This window comes from Pocillopora verrucosa, chromosome 1, assembly GCF_036669915.1.
Source record: "Pocillopora verrucosa isolate sample1 chromosome 1, ASM3666991v2, whole genome shotgun sequence".
Classification (NCBI taxonomy): Eukaryota; Metazoa; Cnidaria; class Anthozoa; order Scleractinia; family Pocilloporidae; genus Pocillopora; species Pocillopora verrucosa.
The window spans coordinates 6,759,475-6,769,437 of NC_089312.1; the positions used below are offsets into that span (position 1 = coordinate 6,759,475).

Genomic DNA, 9,963 nt, shown 5'->3' on the forward strand with positions numbered 1-9,963 from the left:
CTTTTCGGCGTTCGATTTAGTGTAACGTCACGTCACTTTTGTTGTAAACAAACCGCGAAAGCTCGGACATTGGGTCAGCTACCCACGACCCGTGTAAGGACTTCGACATTTTGTTGTAGATAATTTACACTGTCGTGAAGCTTCTCTATACACAAAATTGATCTCTTTGTTGTGTAATATGTTTGATTATTTATCAAGCAAGTTGTTATTTCACTACCGCCAAAGTAGATGCGAAGAATGTAGCAAGAAGCGTAAACAAAATAAGAACCGATTTCAACGCTGTCAATGTGGCAGAACTTTAAAAATATTTCGAGGAATCGGAGGATTTTAGCGAGCAGATAGTTGAAAACTTCGATCGTGGAAATCGTCTCCGCAGTTGAAAAATTGGTTCTGCCAATGGATTCAAATTTCGAATAAGACGACACCACCTCTTCAAACCATTCTGTTAATCAGGAGATACAAATTCGCAAATCATCTTTCGTAAAGACTGTGTACAATGTGGACGCGTCGCTGCCGTTTGGATTGTAAGACATTTTTAGTCATTTGAGTACCACTCTACCGATTTGTCAGGGACTCGCCGCTTATATATCATTTTAAGATAAATTCCTATTCATCGATGGTTATGTGGAATCTTTGGTAACAACTCAATTCAAACAAGAGGGTGTTCAGGTATATGTGGCTTAAGTGCAGCCTTTGAAGAAAGTCAAACGGACGAGGTAAAGGAATACCAAGATCTCTCTTTTATTCTTGTTTATTCTTGTACACATAGCTGTCTTTCTTGTACACGAACGACGCACTTCGATGACATGACCCTTTCCACCTTTGCCTTCTCAGCTTTTGTCTAACTGCTCCAAGAAAATGGAAAAACTTGAACGAATCGCCGATTAGACAGGATTGCGATATTGGTAATCGTTTTCGCAAGCATCATAAGTGCCTCTCTTTGTCGCAACCATTCTTTTGGTATACTTGGGGAACTGAAATCGTACTCGTTCATCGTGTATGAGTCGGTTTTAATTTAAGGAATCAAGGCTTGCTCGCGTTTCAAAGCGATTCGAGAGTACTAATTTCCATCACGCATACCTTTTACTAATCGAGTTCGAGGGCCGTACTGTAAGATACGGACCTAGTTTTTTCCGCTGGGTTTATGGCACAAGCGCGAAGTGCACGGGAAAAACGAGGTTCTTTAACTTGCAGTACGGACCAAGAAAAACGAAGTTAGCACGATATTTACTATATCTCTTGATTCAAATAGAAGGGAAAAAGATTTTAGTTCAAGCGGAATGGCCTGTGATGATTAACGAGCGTCAAATCCTAAGCACGAGAATATTTTATTGGCTTCCAATAAAAACTGGACTTTGGGTCAAAAGTTCAAAATGTTCGTTTATTACCCATGCATAGTTTAGAATAATGCAAAATTACACGAAAGCAACAGTTTAAGTATACCAAGGTTTTCTGTAAGGAAGTGAGATAAAGCGTTCTATAGGTAACACTCTTGTCGAGAGTTTTTTTTTTTAATTCCTGAAATCTGCAAAGCACAACGCATTTCTGTGTAGAGAGTGCAAACTAACGGCTAACTTTGTTCAATGTCAGTGTCAACGTCAAACGAATGAATGAATTTTATCAATTCGATCGAAAACAGCACAAGCACCTTTTTAACGATTTGTATCCGATTTTTGGTGATTTGTGGCGTAGAAGTTGCAGGGTGGATTACTCGGTGCAGACTGAACAAAAAGATTAAAGACGGGTTGACATTGAGTCGATGTTTGTTGACGCGATGAAAGAAAGGCGTGGACTCGCTTGAGAGCTGAACCTACTTTTTAGAGCTTTAGGAGCAATAAAAACGAGACCATTTAGACGAAGATAACTCCAATTTGCAATTTGAAAGTTTAAAATACTGTCATTTTGCTTGTCGACACCTTTAAAGAACTTGCCTAGGAGCTTATCGAGAGCAGCAGCAGGTATGCTTATTACATTAGAATTTCCATCAAACTGCTGTTCGTAAAACCCTACAAACGTTTTGCACTCGTATTTTGACTTTTCAAAGTATTCGACGACCTTTCGGCTGCAATGGAATAATCTGGTTAACGACCCGAATTATGTTCGTCGTAGATAGTCGTATTTCTCTATTTGCCGCTTGTCCTACCGTGAAAAACTCGAAGAATCCGACTCGAAAGATTGGGATATCTGCTTCTAAGTTTTGCTCTTTTTCCTCGTTGGCGAACTTTTCCTTAAGTCGGTTCAAATTTTTCTTGAAGCGATATTTTGGCGATCAAAACAAACTTTTGAAATTAGCGGGCCATGCAATGAAATACGGCGCTAAATGGACTAATCATAGCGCACGTTCTACCCGAGAGATGTAACGAGGGGTTTTATTTGATAATCTACGAGCTTAATGCCCTGAAAATACCTGATCAGATACATCACTGTACGCACGCACAACTAGTTTGATTATTCCATGCCAAAGCGCTTTCTGCTACTGACTGAGAAGCAACGTCGTACTAGTGCACGTGTCAACCGGACTGAGGATGAATCACCACGCCCTCACCCAACTAACCGCCCTCGTTGGACTGTCCGCAGCGACTAATTCTATACATTTTCAGAACACATGACATTTCATAAATACCAGCTGTATGTTTTTCCTGATGTTCATTTGTTAAGTAAGGAATTTCAGGTATGTTATGTTCAAATGAGAAGGACGACGAGCGAATATATACGTACTTTTCATATAATAAAAGTTGTCACCGGTCGATCGATTGAGGAAAAGAAGAAGAATAAAATGAATTGATTGAAGCTGTAAAGAAATATAGTTCTTGTATATGTGTGATTGTACATAGTGCGGAGCATAGATTTCACAAACGTACGGTATAAAAGTCTGGTAGGGGTTATATAAAACCGCACGATCAGAACATATTTACCTGTCATGTAATGAAAAAGGAAGATCACGAATAACGAGTGCTGAAAGAGTCCGATAAATAGAGGAAACAAGAAAAAAAAGTGTTTCTGGAACAAAATCTAGTGTTTCCGTCTACTCTAGATCTGAATTCGTTAAGAGAAATAAGACAAAAATCTGTTTCCGAAAAGTAACCCAGTATTTCCGTCGACGTTCTGTCTGATTACGTCTACGGAAACAAGAGAAAAACGTGTTTCCGGAACGTGACCTTGTATTTCCGTGAACGTTTAGGTATGATGACGTCGACGGAAATACAAAAAATTCATGTTTCCGCCACGTTACTATGTATTTCCGCACATGTTAACATGACGTTACACTTGCGGATACATTTGTTTGTTTTCCTTCAACTGAAACCTGACGGAAACATGTAAAAATGTGGTACGGTTCCGCTGTGACCGCAGCAACGGAAACACGAGTAAACATCACCAAACCGACAGCGGAAACGCGTGTTGAGCATCGTGTTTCCGCAAGGTTTTCACATATTTCTTCCACGTTTCCGTTTACGGATTCTTGATATTTCTTCATGTGTATATTATTCGCATCTACTTTAGCGGTAGCGAAATATCAACTTGCTTGATAAATAATAAAACATATAATACGAAAGAAATCAATTTCGAGCAAAGAAAAACTTCACCACAGCTAAGAGTTGTCATAGGCATATAAGGTTGCTTTGCTGTGGGTGAGATAGTTTTTTTCCTTAGCCCTAGAGGGATCAAAGATTGAGCAATTCTATCTGGTGGTGTGTTGCATGTGGAGGTAGTGTCTAACTGCACCATGATTGATTTGTTTAGGTCCTTGGTCACACCCAGTTCCAAGGGGCTGGACAATTAACGCCCTAAGGCCTCGCCTATTGGATGTTGTAAAGTGCTGTAGACAGTTTGGGAATATATTTCTGGTTTGATATAAACCTTAAAGAGATCAGTTTCATACTCCTCCCCTGAACTTTTTTCGGGTTCTTCTTACCAGCTATGGAGGAACGGAAAGCTGCCAAAGCTTTGTCTTTTTCCTGCCACTTTAGCCTAACAGGCACAATCCGCTTCTTCTGCTGTTTCTTCGGCAGGAGGCTCGCTGTCTTACCATCCATTGAGCTCGCACCAATTGCGACCATATCATCACCCAATCCGAAGTAATACATCAATCCCAAAACATTCTGAAAAAGTTTACCTTTATTATCAATTCACAGTTTTATAATTAACCAGAAATCCGATTTCAATCGTTACACGAAGGCGCGCCATAAAAGGAGAGGTGCCTTAGGTCCCTCTGAATCATTTGTCAATCATCCGTCGTGGCATACAGAACTCCAAAACAGCCTGAGCTGCAGCCAATGCAAGGCACTGACCAGAGGCGCATTTCTCGGTAAAAATTTCTACGTTTTCATGACGATGGAAGAATTTTTTGAGGTTTGTACTACCTTCCTCCGATCGAAACCTTCTTCACTTGTGGCGGTAAATTTGAAATTCGAAATGATTCAATTCGCCGTCGCCTAAAATTGCCATGGCGTAATTTCATGTCTGTTCTTAAATACTGGATGTAGATGACCGTTAGAATAAAAAGAAAAGATGAAGAAATGTTCAAGGCATTTCTTTAATAATGCGAAGAGGAAGTGCTGTTAACCCAACGGAAGAAAAATAAAAGCAGAGCGACCATTGCAGGCGAAGTTCTGGAGCGCGCGAGTGAACCGCCGCCAACCACCGATTCACTTGGACATGTCCAGGCATCGATGTCGCCAAATGAATCATCTGCACGGGCTTCCTCCACAAATGGTGCGATTTATTTTTCTTTTTTTTTAATCTAAGTATAATATGATTCCAAAAGTACTGAATGACCTTTAACCTTTGGAACAATACATTAGAAAGGTAACTTAGGACTACAGTTCGATACCAACAATCACTGTGATAATGTATCACCAAGATTGAAACACTCGCGTAACGCAATAATTTTCCAGAAATAACTAATTGCAGATTTTTTTCAAACTAGGAAATACTAGTTAGAATAAACTTGCAAACCACAGATTTTTTTCGTATGATGCAACAGTTCATGTCTAACACTGCTTCCTTTTGATGCCTTCATTTTCCGAAATGCAGCCTTGCGTGACACCTACCAAACGTTTTGTCCTGCCTAAGAATGTTTTGTCCTGCCTAAGAATGTTTTGTCCTGCCTAAGAATGTTTTGTCCCGCCTAAGAATGTTTTGTCCCGCCTAAGAATGTTTTGTCCCGCCTAAGAATGTTTTGTCCTGCCTAAGAATGTTTTGTCCTGCCTAAGAATGTTTTGTCCTGCCTAAGAATATTTTGAGAGGAGTTATTTCTTTAGAACTACAAGTTATATTTATTGCGATATTTTATGCTACACCATGGGCGTACGTGTCAATTAAACATGAAAAATGTACGTAAAAATTGTCCAAAATAAAATGTAGGCGGGAAGACTAGTTGTACGATCATATCAGACTTCATGACCGTTCAGTTGCGCTTTCGCTCTAACAGTTATTTCACCTTGTCTCCACAATAGCTGATGCAAGAGGGGACGAGTTCGAAATGTGTATTTACTGTTGGCAAACGCCATGTGTAACGACCGACAGTCGCGAATACCTTGGCTATCGCGAAGCACATATTCAAAATCACGTGCGACGTAGAAAAGATTAGAAGACGTACTGGAGAGCATTGAACAAATGTGGGCTCTGGAAAGACCCTGTTTACCAGGCTAGAAAAGTCGAACTGGGGGACCACGTTAAATAATGTAGTGCGGGAAAGGATGCTCAATTGTGTTATAAAAGATGTGAGGTCAAGGTTTCCTAACCCTCCTGGTATTGCCTATATGGGGCATAAAAGGGAATAATAAAATTCTCATACAAATGCTCACCTCAAAGAGAGCCCAAGTACCCAATTTTTTTTTTTAATGGTCCATTTTACAATGTCCACACAGCAAATTATAGTGACTTTCTTATAGGTTAGGAAAAGATATACAGTGCAAAGAAAAGTAACAGGAGGAAACAGAGAATGAGTCTGCTTGGAAACACCTTGTGTCAAACCTAATATTCATGTTTTCATTGCTTGGTACCAGCAGTTGTTAGAATTGGTCCTCCCCAATGACCTCACATATTAATACTGAACATTTGGGCTGCTAGTTGTAATTATCACAGAAACTGTGGTGCAATGGAAAACAGAAGAGACATCATTTGTTTATATTAAAAAAGGTAGACCAGATAGTTTCTCCGAAATTAAATGTCTTTGAAGTAAGCACCCTGGATGCCTGGTATGTTGGTACATCTGTAGAGACAATGTTTCTCGATTCACATTTTCATTCTGTAAGACAAATGAGTCAATGAGCAAGAGAAGGCAGTGAATCCAAAAAGTGCCAAAGTAATTGAGCAGAATTAACAACACAAGTTTCTTACCCAATCAAGAATGGCTAACTGAATGCACATGTTGTATGTGTCATCCCCATAATGAATCCGCTTTGCAGCATAAATGAGCATCACTGAATGGAGAGACTCAATCCATATGTTTCCCTGCACTGAAGAAGGCATCAAATTATGGGTGATTTTCTATAACTGGAAAATGAATTTGTTCAACTTATTTATGGCCCTTACCTCAACATCATTAATTTGGAAGAAGAGATAAACTTCTTCATGCAAAGAAACATAAACATACAGCATGCGTCAATTAATTACCCGCATGTAGTCCGATGCATGCCCATAAATTGAAGTGCCCATAATGGCTTCCCTGCGTGCAGCTACTACTTCAGGTTTAGTTGAAAGTTTTTTGCTCATCACATAGCCATTCTGCTTGCACCGTGACTCTGCATGGCATCTGACATGATTTCCCTGAGTAATAAATACACCAAGTTATAGAAAAATAGATTAATAAATCAGTAGTAATAATTATAGTAAGTTTAATGTCTCTTGTTCACCATTATTAAAGAAATATGTGCAATCTTTGAGGTAATGATCATGTCATATCTTACTAGAATGACACAACAAAAGGTACTTACAGAAATGAAAACAAAATACTATGTTCTCAATAAAAAGTCACTCAAATTACCTGGTAATGGTCAACTACATTCAACAGTGTACCCTGAAATTCTTCTTCATCGGGTGGACTGTTCTTCATGCAGAAGTATACAAGAGTCCGTGTACTTTTCACTGTAAAATATTCAGAATTATTATATTCCATTATAGTCATCTTATATCAAGAAGGAATTTGACATCTGCAGGTAATTGTGGAGAGAATATAGCTTTTGATGACTCTCATAAGAGAGATATCTTACCTTTGTCTAACAATTCAAAAAACCACTTTGAGCCCTCATCCCTCTGGGCCCCTGAGGCAACTTCCTTCATTGCTTTAGTCACAGACTTTGCACCTGAAAATAAAAAAATATATATTAATACCAATAAAATGCTAACTTTCAAGAATAGTCATAATCATCAAGACACAATGAGCCAAGAAATACAAGTGTGTACTGAGTACCATGCCAAGAGTCAAAGGAATTAAGCATTCCTTTTGACAAGATCCATATTTTTAGCTGTAATACAAAGTCATATGCCACCTCTGCAACATGGAACCCTGAAAAAAGAATTACTTTAACTGCATTATAAAAGATACTTCTGACCTCCATATTTGTATTACATATGCGATAGGATATTATTGAGGATGCAAATTTATCATACCTTGTGTCTCAGAGAGATAAGTCAGCAGCTCTTTTGTCATAGGGACCTCACGGCTTACTGCTGAAGTTTCATTGGCCCTACTCCAGTTGACAACTGCTAACACCTTGTGTTGAACATACCAGAGGTTCAACATATCATACAAAGAGATCAAGTAGAAACCATCTTACCAGAAAGAAAGGGCTGACACTGTTGTGTGTGCTTTTGATCGACTGGAATCATGCCTTGCATCTGTTATAACTCACTGCAGGAAGAAATGGTAGAAATCAAAACATAAAAATGGTCACATTTCTCTACTCGCAGATATTTTCAAGGTTTACAATCTGATATAAGATTTTATATTTTTGTATGTGCCAGTCTACATAATATATTCCGAGTATGGCAGGTGTTATAAGAATGTGGCCAAAGACAAAATGAAATTAAAATGACAACTTGTACCTCTCCATTCACAGCATATGCAGGGTTACTCTTCACTTGTTCTTGAGCAGCCAACATTGACTCATTGGAGACCCTCTTCATGACTGTCAAGTAACTGAGCTTTTTCAAGACTGTTGAAGTGATTAAAAATAGAAGTATTTTAGAATTGCATCTGGTAAGGCACAAACCAAAGAAGGAACAGTTCAGTCAGTTTGAACTATCTTGGTAGAACATTCATGATTTAGCAACCTGCAAACTGCTGTTGACTGCCTTCTCCTTACAAGGAGAAAGACTACATGATTTTCAGAGCATCTGCACATATGCATTGCTAACCTGTGTCGGAGGTCTTTTCTCCCTCTGATCTGATGTTGACTGCTTGACAGAAACTTGTGTATTCTGTCTTTGTCAAGCCACAGGACAATACTCCATGAATCAATCTATGAAAGAGAGACAGCGAAGTGACCAGTTACAAAAAACAAAAACTGTAAAATACCGAGATAACAAATTTCTGTAAATTTCGAGCAAAACTAAAAGAGTGCTCACCTCAAATTTACATAGTACTTTGGAGGAGATCCTCCCATGATAGGGGAAGAGAGCCACTTGAAAGAATCTCCACCAACATATGAAATTGTCACCGACACTAAACGACTCTGTCGATTGAAGACAAGTGACTCGCAATCGAAGGGTTTTCCACAATAACAACATGATGTCGTTAGCGTATTAGAGAAAAAAAAAACAGAGTTCGCAGAGATTCTTTACTGCAGAGATATATGGAGTCGTTCTCTGCTGAAGATGCAGTGATTTGCATTCTTTGTGACGTACGTTCTGCTTGTGGAGGAGAAATTGGAGAAAAAGGATCAGCAAAAGGCAAAGAAATACGCAAAGATGGAGTAGAAAAAGCTGAAAGAATTGAAAACCGTGCAGTTATGGATGGTGTAGAAAGAAGAGATGGGTTCGGACTTCCCGTTGATGAGAAGCTCAGTCACTCGATGTCAGTCGTTTCCTCTCAATTTTCTCCTTAAGAGCTAACAGAAGAGCTTCCATCAAATCTGCATTCTGTGTGCTTGTCGTCGCTTTTGTAAGATTCAACGAGCCCTTGGCCATCTTTATGCGGTCTTTGATGGCGAGAGGTCTGCTCTCCTGAGTCATAGTTAGTAGTCTCCTCTACTAACTATGCCTGAGTTCAAGGAACTTCTATGTTGAACGAGAACTGAGGACCTCGATCCGTTGGACGCTTTTTCTTGGGTACAGATGGATTATTTCCCTCAGCCTTAACGAATAAATTTCTCAATAAATATATCTTTCGAGCTGTGACAGCCAAGACTATTCTCCAAACTGAACTGGAGTTGTGAAATTCTGTCTCCAAATCGCACTTACTTGTGAAATCATCCCCACTTTAGAGGTTTTGTCACAGAATTGTCACAGATAACAATAGTCTGAGCATTGCGCATAGAATGTGTCATGAATCCGCTAGTTTCGATGGGAATAATCTGAAGGCTCGAAGAACCAGTTTGTATCAGGGGCTTGGGACATAAGCTGATGTTACACGGCTCGAATTTTGAAAAGACAACTGTGCGAGTGTCTCGTCGACCGCAGATAGCGCTTTGAGCGGCCGAACGATAAGTTAGTGCCAATTAATATCAAAATGAGCTCAATTATGTGAATGAGAGTCAACAAGACGCAATATATTCTAATTTATTGACACAAAAAAGTGTGTCTTCTATGCAGACCGTTTCACTCATGGTGGGAACTTTGGTCGCCATATTGGATGATTTTTGCATTTGAGCTGAAACAAAGGGGAGGAGCCAACCTATTTATAACGCGCCTTCGTGTTAAAATTCACCTTTCACAAAGCCTTTCCCTAACGCAAGCAATCATCAGGAAAAAATAATCAATTCGGACTTTTGTCCATAAAATGAATGTTCAAAATTAACA

General features: G+C 39.3%; 2 pseudogenes; one reads left to right on the forward strand and one right to left on the reverse strand.

The window, feature by feature from the left end:
• The window catches only part of LOC136280154 (uncharacterized), a 249,422-nt pseudogene that overhangs the window by 174,222 nt on the left and 65,237 nt on the right, over positions 1–9,963 (forward strand).
• On the reverse strand, positions 8,111–9,422 carry LOC136277778 (uncharacterized; annotated as a pseudogene).